The sequence below is a fragment of the Anoplophora glabripennis genome, unplaced genomic scaffold (genome assembly GCF_000390285.2).
Source record: "Anoplophora glabripennis isolate ALB-LARVAE unplaced genomic scaffold, Agla_2.0 scaffold448, whole genome shotgun sequence".
Lineage (NCBI taxonomy): Eukaryota > Metazoa > Arthropoda > Insecta > Coleoptera > Cerambycidae > Anoplophora > Anoplophora glabripennis.
The window spans coordinates 296,540-315,030 of record NW_019416548.1 but is presented as its reverse complement, the minus strand read 5'-3'; the positions used below and the strand labels follow the sequence as shown (position 1 = coordinate 315,030).

General features: G+C 32.2%; 1 protein-coding gene and 1 long non-coding RNA gene across 5 annotated transcripts in view; one reads left to right on the top strand and one right to left on the bottom strand.

Moving 5' to 3' along the window:
• LOC108912746 (protein split ends) overlaps positions 1 to 18,491 on the top strand; it is a 238,945-nt gene that overhangs the window by 111,955 nt on the left and 108,499 nt on the right. The gene's annotated exons all lie outside the window — the stretch shown is intronic.
• Positions 7,969 to 15,779, bottom strand: LOC108912747. Of its 3 annotated transcripts, none has more exons than XR_001964573.2 (3): positions 15,392 to 15,779; positions 9,775 to 9,984; positions 7,969 to 8,774 (listed from the first exon to the last, which is right to left on the bottom strand). It is a non-coding gene; the product is annotated as an uncharacterized LOC108912747 (long non-coding RNA). The 3 variants fall into 3 exon arrangements; XR_001964575.1 differs by lacking the exon at positions 15,392 to 15,779 and adding an exon at positions 10,994 to 11,121; XR_001964574.2 differs by lacking the exon at positions 9,775 to 9,984.

Here is an 18,491-nt window from a genome sequence, read left to right as displayed (position 1 = left end):
CAAATGCCTCCTTAACGAGATACAGGGCGTCAAAGTTTCTGTAAAATTAAACATTGTTTGCAATAATTCCAAAATGCCTGAACATTTCTATTTCAAATTTGCTATGCGTAGTTAGCACCTTAAGACCAATGTTTGATGTACTGCTCAAAATTTTATGAGCAGCAGTGTCGTAGAGACGGGGTCAACGTGACCCTTTTTTAAAAATATTTTCTACGCCACTGCTAATTTTGTCAAAAGGGTACTATTTTCGTGTAAAGTGTTCAATTGTCTATCGAATTGGTCTCTTGCAAAATTTGGATTAAAGCAACCATTTTTAAGAGAAACACCTTTGTAGAACATTTGTAAATCCAATTTTATTTTCATTCATTTTAGTTTCGCATAGTAGGCTTGTGCTATTCGAAATAAAATTGAACATCGCCCGTCACTAATGTCAATGTGTACGAGTGAGTTAAGTAAACTGGATTATAAGCTTCTTTTTGTCATTTTTACGCTTTAATTTTACGGAAACTTTGACGCCCTGTATCTCGTTAAGGAGGCATTTGCGACCCTATGTTTATTAAGACTTCGTCTTAATTTTTCATATATTACTTACCCTAGAAGTCTGTCAGCGGTTTTTTGAATCACCCTGTTAAACAATAAAATTTGCCGCTGTACAAAACTGTATCAATACAAGGTAATATACAAAAGCCAACGTTGCACTGGTTTTCATAGTGAAAGCATGACCTTTAACTCCTTAACATAAAAAATTATGTAAAAAATACACAAATAACGAATATTAACTTCGGAGTATTAAATATATATAATTATTTAAAATAAATGCGCTTTTCTCCTAACGCAGGATGATTTTCAAAGCATTGGTTTGTTTACCGCAACGCTTGTCTCGAAAATCATATGAACAACTGAATATTGATTTTATAAGCTACATGCAAATAAAAGAGCATAGTTAATATTGCATAAAACCGGATAGGTGGATGATAAGGGGATGAGGAGGTTGTATAAACATTTTTAAGTTTCAAAATTTCTTTGACGTATTGTCAAAAAAAAAAACTTTATTTAACATTTTTTTTTCTGTGTCGTATCAGTTACGCTGTATGATTATTTCAAATTTTATTTCTAAATTTTTCATAAAAAAGATAACTACGCGTTATATACTGTATCGTTATTCAAAATATATGTACAAGTTTAAAATTCACCCTTTATAGTGAATATCTTCAAACTATGAAACGTAATTGAAATTCCTTTCACTATTTTGATTTTGTAGACCCGCATTCCATAAATATTTCCTGCTTTATGATCCCTGCTGCTCTGGAATCTTATTAATAACAATTGCTACCGAAACATCAAGTCGCTTCGTACCGGCTTTAACTGCACTTGTAAATAAACGACGCTATTAACTTTAATTACGAGTATTACCACTAAGATCCAGGAAATAAGAAATCAGACGAAATCTTATCTGCGTAACTAACGACGCGATAAAAATAAGTTGGTCGTATGACTGAAGGTGGAATATTCTACCGAAACGTCGAAAACCAACGCGCTTTTACGTTGTAATATGTATGTATGTATGTATGTAAATGTCTGCCTAGCTACAGCATTTTAAATGGAATACATTTGTATAACGTTCTTTTCAAATGTGTAAAGATATAGAGGGTGTTGTATTAAAAAATGTATGTGGGTCTAAATCTCGACAAAATGATGTCTTTGTACAATCTATAATATTGGTATGTATTAAAAAAAATCTAAGAGGAGTCACTAATAAATAATAAAATATCAGAGTTGAGAAAAAATAAAAAAAAAATCATAAAGTCAATAAGAAAAACAAAGAATAAAATCAGCCAGTACTCCAACTAACGGCCTCATGTCGGTATTTGAAATTAGACGGTAATCTTTTCTTGAACAGGATCATTCCATACTTCTCTGAACATGTTTTTAGTGTCATCAAGGGAGATAAGTTATCTCCCCTACCCGATCCCAGATAATCACTGATTTTTTTACTGTTATTGCCAATTATACTATATATTTAGTTTTTTTTTGGTACGTTTTAATTTAATTGTGCCCTTTAATTAATAATAACATTTATTTTCCTACAAGTTATACCCAGTTACAGGAAAAGCTAAACACATTATAAATACCGGATGTCTCGAAATTAATGCAACAAAATTTGATCACAGGTTCTTAAGACAAATATCCCCCCAGGGATATCCTAGACAAATATCCCCCCAGGGATATCCTCGCAAGAAATTACATGATTTTAGGTGATTACACATTACACAAAAATAGTAGATAACTTAAAAACTAGAAGAGATAGGTATAGGGAACCCTGATACCGTTCGAAAGAGAATAAAATTGATAAAATTGTGTATCAGAATATAGAAAAACATACAGGGTGTTCCATTAAAAAAACCGACTTACGAAGGCTTGAAGTTAACTAAACTCGGCATTAAATTTCTAGCACCCTGCATGCAATTAAGCCTCTTTAAAAGTATGGATGGGAAGCTTAGGGTTCTAGCTATCCCCCATATAAATATTGTATTGTCTTTCTTACTATAAAATAAATACACTGTTTCTCTCCGTTTTTTTTTGAAAAAAATAAAATACCTCGAAAACGGTTAATTTTAGGAATAGGGAAACTTCATAAAATTCCACTTAAAATAACACGTAGAATCCAAAATTGCAATAATATATAGGGTGTTCCATTCAAAATAAGCAAGTTGATGGCGACTTCCGGTATAACCGGAACTAATACGTGGACGTCATTATTTTAGTTAAGAAGGGCATGCCCGAACACCCGGTATCCCAAATTTTCAAAATTCAAATCCAAGTAGTCTGAAATAATTCTAATGGGCCGTCACCGTGAGACGCCCTGTATTTTATAGAATTTGTAAAAACACCACCTTTTATTTCATGTATCCACATAATCTTGAAGAGTTAAACAATAATTTTCTGATGTAGTTCCACTAAATATTTTCCGAACATCCGCAAATAACATTTAAAAAATTCGATCTGCCGTTTTGTCATTAATTAGCAAGAGACTCATATTTAAAATATACAGGGTGTTTCATTAGAAAAAAACAGGCAATGTACAAAGTTCCATATCATCAGCTTCTAGTTGATAGCTATTAAATTTTTATAATCTTTACAATAAAAACGTTAAGGGGGAGGTTGACATCTAAACCCTTTACGCCTAAGGAAATCCGTTGATTACGATCGAGATTAAAATCGTTTTATCCCAGTTTTTCTCGAAGCTGTAACGATCCTCGGTATCGGTCATCAGCATTGGCGCGCTGACCGCGATCGGTTTTTTCGACCGCCTCGTATAAGCCGGGAGAACGTACTTCTGTGCCCGAGCTGTGCTCCACCTACTACACGATATTGAGTCACGCCGTGCACTTGACTAGTTTCTACGCAGCGCAACGGTGAAATGTGACTGGGAGGAGCCGGCAACGCCGCACCCGTCCGTTGTTTTTGGCAATGTCGAGCGCCACTCCATCGCCCCGTCGACGCATACGAAAAAAAATGCGGTGTAGAAACCGAGCAGGCTTCCCGGAGATAATTTTTCACGTTGTGGAGTGGTCTTGCCGTATATCACTTGTTTGTTTTAGGCATACTTACATGATTATTGCTTAATTTTAATTTTTATCTGGTCATAAAATTTAGGTAGCTTATTTAATTGTCTGTTTTTTTCATCAATGACCTGGAAATGGAATGATAATTATTTACTGTATTATTTTGTCAGTGCAAAGCGATATTAACAATGTTGGAAGATTTAATAATAATACATAATAATAATAAAATAAAATATTTGGTACTTCTTTTTTTATAAACATCGGTAATCGACAATGGGCTCGTTCAGCACTTTTTTATTTGCTTAACGGAAAGATACTGCAATTTTAAGGTTATCTGCAAAAAATTAGAATTTTATATCGCCTACCCTTCAAGTCATTCAAAAAAAAAAATCATAAACTGACGCAGTGAATACTCGTACATAATAAATATTTTATTATTCATATATTTATAAGATATTAGGTAGATTTTATATAGTTTCTATGGGAATAAAAAAAATTTGTACCTATTTGTTTAGGTAAATCTTTAAAACCTCTGACAGAAACGGTTTCGTCCAATTAAACGCAAAATCCTTATTCTTATTTACTATTCTTATTGTACAAAAACTTTCGGTACAAACGTACTTTATAGAAGCTTTACACGTTATTGAAACGTACCATTGCATTTTCACACCTCTCATCTCAGCTCAGCACTGATAAAGTCGTGGTTTTTATTAAAAAACTCCATAACCATTAACAAATCTATTTCTGGCAAATTAGAAGAATCTGCTTTTACGAAATTTGCTTCAGTTTTTTTTTAATTTAATATGCACAAACGCTAAAACATTTTGCAGATGTAGAAACTCATCTGGACGTAGCTTACGCGCGCCTAACTGCTATGCAGCTCGCCAAGCTGGCTGACCGTCCCATGCGGTGACGTCATTGCATTGCCAGGGCTGAGACAAATATTCGCATTTTAAAAATCATAATTTGAAAACTGCTCAACGGATTGAGTTGAAAATTTCAGGATCGTCTAATCATGAGCAATTCTTTGCGTATACAAAATAAGAACGTTTTTGAAAATTTACAGAATGACCCCATTGATGAAAATGTTAAATATTGCATACAAAGTACAGATTTATTTAAATAATAGGAAGTGATCCTATTATTTGTACATGCATTATACAATCGTGCTGATTGTAAATGTAATAAACTTCTGCAGATGACGTTACAACTCTTTTACAGCTCTTATTTAAATTTTTTTCTCTCTTGCAAATTGTATTAGTAACGATTTTCGCGTAGTTAATTATTTTATTAATAATCTATATATTTTTGATACACGTTTGATTTAATTGCCTTCATAACACATTTCTTCCCATTCTGTAAAATTGTGACTGTCAAATTTGGATATTTGTGATATTTGAAGATCATTAATTAGAATTCTACTACTGTAGACAATTTGCAGAATGAGAAAAATCTTAAATGCATGCAATTAATTATCTTTTTTAGCTGAATTTTGTATTACTGAAATGATTATTTTTCAGTTATTTTCATGAAAGAGCATGCAATTACGAATTTCACAACTTGCCTTTCGTTATGAAAGAAATTAAATTTTCGTTGCCAGTTAAGTGTCAGTCAGATTTGTATTGAAAATGCTGGTAGTAACTAATAGAAGAATAAATTACGCGAAAATTGTTGCGTATACAAAAAATTTCTGAGAAAAATTTGAAATGAACCACCTGGCAAAAAATTTAAATGTATTTATGCGTGCGCTTTTTTTAAACCTACAATTACTTTGGTTACTGTCATAAAGTGACATCTGTTCACAAGTACTTACATACCAGATTCAAATAGAACGAAGCGTGGTACCTGATGGTGTTGTTTGGAAAAAAAATTGAGATTATTTACCAACTTTATCGTCATCTAGCGGCATAAAAAGCGACGTTAGAACTTCTGCACGCACCGCCCTGTGTAGGTTCATTGATGAATCATCCTGTGTATGTCCACAGGTACTTCCAGTAAATAATAAATTTTAGATGTGTACCTAACGAGCTATTTTCAAATAATTCAACAGCAGCCACAAGAACAATATTTATCCTTTATTTTTTTATACCTTAAAATCCCAGTTGAGAAAAATAAAATTATTACTCAACAGAGAGTTGTCTTATAAAAAATTGATACCACTTTACTGTACTTTCTCTTGTTTTAATAATAAATGGGCAATCTTATTATATTTTTCATTCACTGGTTGTATACTCGTCTATTCTATTCATATTTATAAATCTTGCTTTAATAAGAGATGTTTCTAGAATCTTATTTTTTTTTGTAGTAAACGACATATTAAGAAGTTTTTTTATAATTGAATATTCTATTTCCTCTTCACAATGTTTATTTATTAGGCACTTTAATACGTACCTACTACCTGTATCTACCTACCGTGACTTTTTATAAATACCTAAATAGTATAATGCATTTTTCTAATACCTAAATACTTACTGCAACTAAAATTTTTATGGTCTCCTTAAAATAAAACAAAATTGATTTAATTAACCTAATTTTTTGAACTGGTGGTTTAAATAACCTCACTTTTTAAACGTACCTATGCGTATTTAAATAAAACAGACAATACAGTAGTTTTACTTGAATAAGAAAAGAAATATTTTGTGTTTCATGATACCAAATAAATGACTAGTCTGTTTAAAAATTTTAGTTTTTTCCAAATAATTCTAAAACTGTCTAATATTTAATGAATTTTGGTTCATTTTAATACATGTGCATAGATGTCACTTTTTGACTTAGTAATCGTGGTAATTACATTTATGGAAATACCGAAAATCCACAGCATTAAGTGAATATTTTTTTAACTATTTCATTACTTTTCTTATAAAATACAATTTCTTATTTTTTTTACTTTTATAAATCATTATTTACGCGTTTTCCATACAGTTCTGATTTAATATCATAAATTGAGTGATTTATTTGGCAGTAAAAATAATTGAAATTATTGGAAATGATCTCCATTTTTCGTAGTGTTGTATTATTAGTTAAAATTAAAAGTTAAAAAAGAAATTTATTGTGTCCATTTTAAGATTTCTTCCATTCTGTAAATTGTGACTGTCAAATTTAAATTCTTGTGATTATTATTATTTGAGGATAATTAAATTAGACCAATTAGAAGACGAACTATCGTACGTAATTTGTAGTATGGGAAAATCTGAAAGGAACGCTATTTTTTTACCGAGTTGTGTGTTACTGAAAATTTTCAGTTTTTGGTGAAAGAGCAATCGATTACTGTTACAAGTTTCTACCTCCATAGGGCATTTCAGTTTTATTATCACATAAATTAAATTCTTACTGGCAATGAAATCAGATTTGTATGAAAGTGCGTTGGTTGATGATGAATAAAATAATTATTTACGCTAAAACCGTTACATAAAATTCACGGGGCTGAAGAAACTTGTAAAAACTAAATTACTATGATAAAATAAGAAGTGAAGTCAAAAGGCAACCTGCAAAAAAAATATAAGGATATTTGTTTAGAGATAGACATTTTTTATAATTCGGTAAATGTAATTTCTTCATTATCTAAAACACTAAGAATTTGTACAAATTTTAAGGACCTTTAACAACTAAACAAGGCAACTATGGTAAATTTACTTAAATTATTTCACTTTAAACCCAAAAATTTGTGAATTCCACATATACAGAATATTTTGATATCTTGTACCTCTTGTACCTACATCGAAATCTCAAACAGCTAGTGCTGGTTTGTAAGCGCCATTTTACCGTTTTTTGTATCGCTTAAGTAGTAAAAGTGAAACGTGATTTTTTTTCTGTCAAAGCTAAGACATATGTTGCAGACGACAGTGTCAACCTATGATCTAAAAAATTACCTTTTCTCATTAAATAAGCAATTCCTGATTATTTCTTTCAATCAGAATATTATGTATCTTTACATAAGTTGTTTTCTGTATTAAACATTAACACACTTCTGTACCCACCTCGGCGACCGCCATAAAATTTCTCGATCGCGTCCGATTATTCATTTAAGTATTAACATTTCTGTATTGGAAAGTTAGCAGACATGCCGGTCTGAAAAAGGAGCCCAGACAAATAACATAAGTAATGTGGCAGTCCGAGATTTTTAGTGCCTACACATTTTCGAGAGGGATTGCATCACGTATACTCGCTAAAACCGTCGCCCACCTATCTGGGTAATAAATAAGCTTAATTTGCATGGAAAAAATACGACGCTTTGTACTCGACCAGGAAGTGAATACCTACTGTCTTTTTTTTGTCGTTGTTTTCCGTCGGCCTGTAAGGCCGGAACGGTCGAGTTGTGCCATGTAGACTGGTAATAAACTGAAATGCATTGACATCTGGTTGTAAATGTCATAGAAAACGTACAATAATTAAAATGCAAATGTTGGATTTTACATATTTTTATTGATACATAAAAGTACATATTTAGTAGTATGTAAATTTACTGTATAGTCATATAAAATGTAAGAAAAATAGGATACTTAATATTATATACTTATTTTATCGATTCAATTGACAAAAAAAAATTATAAAAAAATCACACGCCCTTTGCTTGAAAATATGAAACGTTTGCTGTTCTGGAAAAAAGAGAGACAGTTTCTAAAAATATAAAAAAATTTCACACCAATAGATTTTTTGAACTCTAAAAGAGAATTTGTAATAAAAAAAACTAGACTTTTGTGAACGAAGCAGTTTTAGAATTATTTTCAATTTACTGAATTATTTGTAAAATTTGAGCGTTAGTGTTATAATCTACAAAATTTGTTATATCTTCATTCTCATTTCTACTGATATTGAGGGTGTAATTCAAGGTTGGACGGAGTTTTAGTACGCAGAGTAGTTGTTTTCCACAATATTATTAGTTGAAAATATTTTAAGCTAACTGTAAAATAAGGAGAATACCTCCCAAATGGTTCTTTTTTGGAGTGGAAGTATTTTTTTATTTATTTTATTGAATTTTAAAGATCCCAAGACTGACACCACTGGGTCAGAATTTATGGGTAGTACCTCCTCCGCCAATCATTGACATACTTGTAAAAAGCAATTATATGAACGTTTACATTTATTTAATTAAGTGACTAGTCTAAATTACATTAATCTGCATCAAACATCTTCCTGTATGCGTAAGGTGACATTGAAAAAAACTTTCGTTAAGGTTCTTCGTCGTAGATTGTTCCAAGGAACAGCTTCCTGAAATTAAAACATATACTTAGAAAACACCCTGTAGATACCATTAAAAGATAATTGACTACCGTTATTTTGATCTGTCGTAATGAAGATAAGCTAAGTATGCCATTACAATAGGTAGATAAAAAAATTGAGGTAGATTAATGAATCTTAAAGTGACTTAAAGATAAAAATTTGTTGAATTTTCAAAATACTCCCTCCCAATATCGCCACTATTGATCGAACCGTATCCAAATTCATAACTTAGTTAAGTTGAGCTCAACTTCTTTAATCTACCTGTATTATTTTCAAAAACTTGAACAACTCATCTTCTAGGACATACGTTCATAGGAATTTTTTCTTTAAAATGATTCAGTAAAATGCGCCCTTCGTTATAGAAACGTACTTAAAGACAACCCTGTATAAACTTATAAATTACTAGGAACACCTAGGTAGTAAATAAATTTTTTTAAATATGAAGTAGTTTATTTGGTTCAGAAGCTGCCAAAGAGGATTTTTTCCACTTAATACCAATACTTGAAAATACACATGTCCATTTTGCTGATACATACGTATAAAAAGCATCAGAATTTGATATTCCATTCAGATAAAAGTATCCAATTTGCTACGTGCCACATATACATATAAATATCAACAAAATGATGTATTAATTGTCCATTTATCATTTTCTGACATCTGCTTAATGGAAAGAGTTATCAAAACGACAGGTGCAGTAAGTACATGTCATCATATATTTGTTACAGAGATAATTACTAAAAGATATATTAAATTTTCTATTTTTTTCTCTCGGAAACGAAACGATCCAATTTTTTTCTGCATGCCACTAAATTTGAGAGCAGCAGTCTCCTACTTACAGTTTTAACGTGAAGTGGAAATAGTCGTCTAACCTTCTACTTTACGGGTAAAATAGATTAAAATAATTATCAGTTACCTAGGTACCTATTGGAAAAAAAATATCGTGATAGATTTAATAATACCTTGTAAAAGTAAAAATTGTAACTACCTCAGTGTTTTTGTTGTCTACTTCCTCTTTAAATTCGATCCGAGACATACCCTTTCAGGTAACTACTTTAAAATTACATTTTATCTCAATATCTAGCAGTCCGAAAGGTTATTTGATATTACCATGCTTTTGTTCAATAGTCACTCGTTATTTGCTGTTTTTTTTTATATTAGTTATTCCTCGTATTCCTGACACATTGCACATAAAAGTCTGCAAAGAAAGAAAACGGGGTAAATGACAGCATAAAATACGTTATTGTGCACTTGCGATAAATAATTAAATTTATCTCATAAATATTCCATGCGATAGGCTTTTGTCTAGTTCTGTATTATTGCAAAACAACACTACTGTATCCGACCGCAGCCTGCTACATAAAAATAACACGGTCGATATTTTCAGGCTGGATAGTACGGATGAGTCAGCAGCCATTATATTAGTCGCAGAGTGCCTTGCAAAAACAAGTGCCACCAAGATCTGCGTTGGCCGACCATTCACCTAAGTCACGTAGCCTAGGAACAATCCCATTTCTATATTTTTACATTTGTGCCGTGGTTTTAGTACCTAGTAATGCTTTCGTGATTTTGATGTTTTTATAACGTTTAGTTCGAGTACAACTTGGTTAAACTAGAAGGCTGAAGCTGAAATTATGTAGTTTTGACTAGATATCAAGCATTTTTCACTAAAAAGTTGTAGGTAACATTTTTTGAAACGATTGTACGGTTTTAGAATTAGGTAAATTCTTCGACACGGTCTAACGGACGCATTGTTTTTTCTCCAAGAACTAAATAATAGGATATCCTTTGTTTTCTGTATCAGTTTTTTGAGTGAAGTGGACTGGATTATTGAAAATTACAATGTTTATTCCTACATATAATTTTGGAGGTTAAAATTTCCGTTCCATTCTAGTTGGATGTACCTAATCAAATATTTACGTAGGTACTGAAAGTATCTATCTATTAAAATAATGACTATCAAAAAGCAAATAACCAAAACTCATTATCGTACGTATACACTTGAATAAATTTCGTGATCGGTGGAATTTTTTTCTGATTCCAATTCAACGTAGCTAAATAACACCTGCGTATATGTCTAGTCTGATGATATTTTCTATAAAAAGAATGTTTTGATTAACCTTTAACTTGTTAATTTTATTACTGCGCATATTTTATGACTGAATTTTTTTAAACTTAAATATGAAAAAAATAAATATAGTACCTACATATAAAGTTTCTATACGTAGTTCCTACGAATCGTGATTCAAATAAACTATTAAACAGCTGTTAAATGTGCTATTTTTCTACAATTTTAACCACCAAAATTCGACAAGTTAAACACTGACGGCAAATTTCCTATCATTCCTGCGTACTAATAATATCAAACCTACTTTCTCTCGAACTGGACTCTTTATTACTAAATCTTGTAACTGGGTGTACCGCTTTAGACTGCCGTACAGTAACACAGCTAAGTTGAGGACGTGCCAAGAGCCAGACACGGGGAAAACTTCTCTGAACGGGCGTGCGGCGTTGCCTAACCTCCCACTGACGTCACACGACTCTTGTTGATTTATAATGAGAAATAACCAAACCTGCTCGAAGAGATGTGTGCGGTAGAAAAAACAAACGCTAGGAAAGTTTCTCTTCTCGTAGTTTTACAAGGAAGTGGAATCGAAGATGTCGAGTGGAATAATATACAATGTGTATTTGTATTTTAATTTGTACAATAAATAGGCATAGTCTCTCTAGACTAGAAAAATAATTATTAAATTATTCGATCTACCTAACGAGTCTGCTCTGTATTATAAAATAACTTTATTATGAAGTGTTTTATCATGTTTCTCACTACTACTACTAGTATTATTCTAACTGCAAGAATCAGAGCAATCTACTGTCGCAAAAATAATAATTTTTTTTTTTAATATTTATAATTAGCACGTTATTTCGCTAAACACATTTTTCATTTGCATCTTTAGGTGTAAAATAATGAATAATTTACATCAAATGAACGGCATAAATAACGATATGTTTTTCCGTATACAAATTTATTAAATACCTATGCACATATTTCTTACGAAATTACGTACCTATTTATTACGAAATTATGTACCTATTTCACGCAAACAAATACCTACCAATTGCAAAAAATGGTTGAACAGCGAATAATTACGTGATGTTTACTTAACTTATCCCTTTATTACAGCAATTTATAGCAAGGAATTACTAATCCAAAAGGTATTTACACCGAATCAAAAGACTGAATATACATTTTTAAACTTTGATAGGTGATATATTTGCAGATTGGCCTTATTTTCTCAAAATTACACATGTATCATTTTTTTACACCACAATATCTTTACTTATTTTATAATATTTTATGTCTATCTATACTTCTGCAATTATTGTGAAAAGTTACTGTCATCAAACTGTACGATAAAATGGTGAATCACTTATTATTACTGCAAATATTGGTCCAAAATTCTTAAAATAAGTATATTTCCTAGAATTTTTAAACGTATTTAACAAATACTAGTTTGTAGGTTGTTGACTAGCGCAAAAACCGTAAAAGCTAATATATTGAATCGCTGCTGGAAGAACGCACCCATCTCTACGTATCTCGGCCTTAAGCAGTTATAAAAGATAAAAACAGTGGACCAATACAAGTAGTTGACAGTAAAACTGTGAAGTGAACAGGATTTTATTATGTAGGATAACACGATTTAAATGTGAATACCTACTAATTAATTATAATATTTTATCTTATGGGATTAGGATAACGAGTGACTTTCATTTGTCAATCAAAATAAAACATTTGACATAAAAACATAGTAAAAATAATATACTTTGTAACTAGAACAACGCGTTTGGATTGACAATTTCAGTTCCCGACTTGCAATTGTTGTTTAAACCTTTCGTTTTAGTGGATAACCATAATATAGGTACCTATTTTTCTCTTCTCAACACGGCGTACTGAGATATGGGTATATATTATTAGCTTTTTTATTACTCTTAGATGACTTGAATAAACTATTGTTTTTTTTTATATTGTGTACCTAATTTATATATTTATAATACAGTCACACGGCACTTTTGCACTGTGTAGGGGTCCTCAAATGAAATAAACATGCCTTAAATCGACGTGATACTATAATAGAAGTTTAATAATAGGCAATTGAACAAACTCGCGTTTAAGCAATTGCGAATATGTGGTTTATTTTCGTTCAAAAATTGCCATTAAGTATCCTTGACTCGGTCTCGATAAATATTTAACAATCCGATTGGCTTGTTTCAATTCATGTTGAATAATAAGTTAAGTTTATTGATAAGATGGAGTGGACGCGTGTTCTGTGTGATTTTTTTTATTATTTGCAGTATTAATATTAACGCACGATGATGAAGTGGAAACGAAAGGTCAATCATCAACATCGATAAACAGTGTTTAATGAAGCGTGCTAATATTGGGTGTATATCTACGGACGAAATAATTAAACGGAACACTCGTTAACATATTTTTGCATAAGAACACGTTCGACGGCTTCTTACGTGTCCGTCATTCACCCTAAATCAATCACAAACTAGCCAGTGAAAAAATATGAATATCAAAATGAGTGACAAAGTACTTTCTGCTGTGACCTCTGTTTTAGTTGTTAGTAGGCGTTGTGTTCTTGGTTTTAAATGGCACAATCGTAAATTGTGATGTTAGATATCCAATAAATCCATATTAATGACTAACAACAAATTGCATCAATAGCGCATTCATTCCAGACTTTATTTTGTGCCGGAATACCTGCACGGTTTATGAAAATGATATACAGTCTTATTTTCACGAAAAAATTGGTTAATCTCACATGTCGTGTAACACATTATATCTCTTAATGTGTTCGACCTTTGTGTTCAGACGTGACACAAAAAAAAGATAAGCTTATCTAATATCATACTCGAAATTTCGTTTATTTCGAGGCTAAATAGGTACAAACACTGTAAATATTTTCCAGACGATATAAATTGTATATATCATGTATATTTTTATTTATAATGGATTTGTTGCACCCCATTGTATGTGTAAAATATATTTAGAGCTAAATAACGACATTAAATACACAGTGTGTTCTTAAAATATGGTGTCAAACTAAGAATGGAGATAAAAACGTCATTTTAGGCAGACAATTTTTTATGACCGTACATCTCAAAAAATCAAAAAGTGCGATGAAAATGATTTTTTGTGTAAAATTGATTTTTCTGAAATAAAATCTGAAATAACATAAAAAAGGTCCTCGCCGAGACTTAGGGTTAAAATCTATTATTTCTCATACAGAGTTATGCATTTATTTATTTAACTTCCATTTTTCAGTTGGCCTTTTTAGCATTAAAGGATTCCATCACCAAGTATTTTGCTAACTCGTTTTCTTATTTTAATTTTTGCATCAGTAAAATTTGGCAGCAATTAGTACAGAAAACAATGCAGATTGTCAAGATCAAACAAGAGTACATACCTAGTTGTATCTTTTAAAGTTTTCTTTCAGAAAAATTATTTTATCGAAAATGCCACTTTCGTTTAATTTTTTCAAATAAAAGAAACATTTACCCTACTGTTAATATGAATGAAACCATTCCTCCATAAGTTCACTGAATGTCGATAATCTAGAAATGTAGGTATGTCGTTTTATTTGAATCAGATCAATAATTTTGGAGATGAACTTTTGGCAGTGCACGTTTATCACCCTGTAATTATTTTACTAAACATTTACGGACGTTTATTCGTACGAAACCTTTCGTTTAAAATTATATTTAACAGAACAATCGATATAGATATTAGGTATATGCTTTCGAAAGTTATACGTGAATAGAATGAATATACACATTGCTTTCATAAATTAAATATAGGACAATTGGGTGTAGGAAATTTGCTGTTCTTTGTGAATTTCTTTGTTGTGTTGAAAAATCGCGGTATATTTTCTTCACTCAAGCGGGTCGAATTAGGTAACGACCTGCGTCGTAATTTAAGAATAAAAATTATAAAATATAATTCGCGAATTTCTCCATGCCCCAGTTTTCAATGGTTACGACTACGTTACGTTAATATCCCCTTTTATATGCAATAACCGTTAATACCGCTTGGTTTCTAAGAGGTTTCGTTAAAATTTCCGAGAACGCGCAACGTTATTCCAATATCGTAAAAGCCCGAGCTAAAATGAGACTATAAAACGAAATAAAAACGGATCCTGAATAAGAGAAAAAGAAACAAACAACTTTTCAGTCAGACTGTCCTATAATACGTACAATGGTTCGATCGTGAAGCCGGTTTGGGTTCGTGTTTTTCAAGCGCAGGACTTGCCTGGTCCGCTGGAGCGATACAACGATAGCAGTGGAAAGCTGGTAATGCGTAGAACCGGCAACGTTGCCATCGCTTGCACAATAATGGCGGGTGGGAAAAAGGAGGGGAGTGGAGGGGGAAATGGGGTTCGGGAAACGATACGGATTGTCTCCGCATTCGAGGGACCTAGCAAAAATCAATTCAGCCGAAAAGGTCTAACGGCGTAATTTTATTCGTTAAAATTAGATACTTGTAATTTGATAGTGGTTAGTAGGTATGGTGGATTTTTCAGTAGAATTTGCCAACTTACTCGAACGTTCATATCCATTTTTTAATGCAAAATAATCCATCTTGTGTAATTTTCTACGTATGTACACTCACAATTTCTTTTCGATACAACACATAGTGGGTATTCCGTTCAAGTTATTTTGTACGCAATATTGCTTTTTAGCAAAGAAACCACACAGTCTGACGGGATTCGGCAGTTACAGTTGCTTATGTGGCGAGTGCCACACCCTAGTCAGCAACCAGACGGAAATATCCCATTCAGCATTGTTTAGTTTTTATTTTTATACTTCAACATTTTTTATAGAGTTTATCGAGTATTTTAAGCATGCTGGCGACACAAAATAACACTTCACTATTGCTGAAAAAGAAATGTTAGCAGAAGAGACGCTGGGTGTTATCCAAAGGCGAAAGATCGAGCTAAAATAGGCAGGGAATCGGGGATCAGAGTTATTTTATACACACCTCTCTGCGCATGGCCCGTTGCCATCCCCTCCCTAGACGTTCCACAGCATTCCGGATTCCGACCAGTGTCCGGGCAGACACCAGTTATTTGTGAGAGTTTTTTCCACGTCAGTGTCTTCCATCTCTCTTTAATGAATTTTGTTGATTTCGTACGTTCTACACGAATCACAAATATAGCAATATCGATCCGACTTCAAGCGTTCGAAGGAACTGTATTGAAATTTTATTTCTCTACATTTATCTCTTCCACATAGAAACCCCTTTCAGTGAAAATTTAAAATATTAACCCTTGATTAACTTTTAATATGACATTTTGAATTTTTATAATACCTATCTCTTGTTGCAATGTTGTGCAATACTTGAATTTAAATTGTATTGACTAAAATTAATTTTTTATTATTATTAATAAATTAAACGCTTGTACGTTTTCTTACTTTATTTTAGAGGTATTAAGTCTCTATACGCTATTAGAAACGAGAATAGAAAATTATTTCTTTGAACGTTCTCAACATTACATATTTAAAAGTCTTAGGCTTGTATAGATATTTGGCATCAAAGAGTACATTTAGGTCTTTAATGGAAATTTTGGGAAAATTGGTAGAATTAGCAGATAAATTGCCGACTATTGTAAAAATGCATATTTGAAAATAACTAAATGCCATTAAAAATGGACAAAATCTAGGAACAGGCATACAGAAATTACATGACAAAGCGTTCTGACCCTCCAAAACTTCCTTTCCATGCAGTTAAATAAACAATTTTAAATTTTAGTAAAATTTGTATTTCCAGTCATCACCAGAATATTCAAAAACACAAATCTGCAAAGTGAGCCCTTGTGTTGACAACTATAGTAGGATCGTATTCGATGCAAAGTAGAGCAAAAAGTTGTCGGTCTTTTATCAAAGGAAAATCATGTCATCATTTTTAGGAGGCGTAAGATAAATCATTTCAAATTTAAAATGAAATTCAATGTACAATCTGAAATACCGCTGCATACGCACTGTGTTCTGGTAGTAGCTGTAGTCGCCCAGGTGCATCGAGTATACGAACTGGTCGGTTATACGTCAATTACTAACCTGGCGAGCTTTGCCGTCAATTAGAGAGCGCTTCCAAAAAAACAAGTAAACAACAGTGGCGCGTACAGAGGTAAAATGTAGTACATATGTGGAATTTAGGAAACAAATTGGATTTATAATAAATTACATTTAAAATAAATAGTTTATGAGAATAAAGGAATTTTTGTAGGAACAAGGGTGCCAGACCTGAACTGATCCCCTCCTCCCTTCATAATGTATAAAGAAATTATTCAATTTGTAAAACCCTTCAAAGCGTACTTCATTGGTTCCCTTGACAGGCAATGATTTATTACTTTGCATTGAATATGATCCTACTATAGGAAGTCTTAAGATTCGTACTTTATTTGGACAATGACTCAACATGCACCTACATACTTCATAATCCAAGTCCTGTTCAGTGCTGATTGTGAGAAAATGAATAAAGAAAGTTGATTTGTTAATAAAGTGTTGTCATCATTTGGTTAAATGTTGTTCATTTGGCAACAGATCACCATGTAGTTTAAGACGTCCCATAAAGTTATCTCTACTGTCTTCATATACCTACCACGACCTTTCCCTTCATCTTCCAAATATTTCCAATTACGCTTTTGGTCTTTAGTGAAAAATTTGAATTGTTAATGCTGTTATCATTACGAGTAATAATTCATTTTGACGGTTTAGCGTAGGGCTAATTTCAAATGTCAGAAATATTGGAACTGTTTGTCTGATAATTTCTGGAGACAAGTTAGTCTCCGAATATTGCGAGAACAAAACCATTACATCTACTCTTGATTCATGTTATGGGAATTTAGGAACATTTTTAGAATTAGCTGTCATTAACTGTTGACAAAAGTACGTGATTTTTCAACAAGTTTGTCAGAACTTTAGAGTGAGACAATAATAACTGCAAATACACACATTTTAAATATAATATCATTTATATGTGCTGCTCGACTTCGTCTGGCTGAATGAATTCTGGAGATATAATTTTCGACAACTTGCGCTTATACATTTCACGTTATATATTTTCAATGGCATACGTTGAATATTCAGTTGGAAGTTGAAATTGTTGGTGACCTGTTTATATAAACCAAAGATTTCTCACAATCCCATAGGAAAAAGTCCAAGAGGGTGAGATCAGATGATCTTGGTGGCCGGTTGACATTAGCATTTCTCGAAATAACACCCCCAGAAAATTGTTGTTGCAATAAATTAATTGTCTGGCAAGTTCCACCATTTTATTGAAAAAAACATTGTCTATGTTAATCTATCCCCTCAAAAAAATAAGGTCCGATCTTGACCTCAAAAACTACACCAGTGACCTTCTGGGGATAAAGAGACATCTCCTAATTCTGCAATTAGGTTTATTTATGAATCCATTGAGTCAGAAATGCTATTCATCGGAAAGCAATATTTTTCCCAACTGCTCTAGAACCCAGTTCGCAAAAATTCGACGCACATGATCAGGTGACTTTAGTTTTCAAGTAATTTGGACTCGTAAGTCGTTATCTGAAGACGGTGATGCAAAATTCGCAGTTAATAAGACCAAGTTCTTAAGAACGAGTGGAAATAGAGTTGTTCGGATCATCTCTTACACTTCGGCTT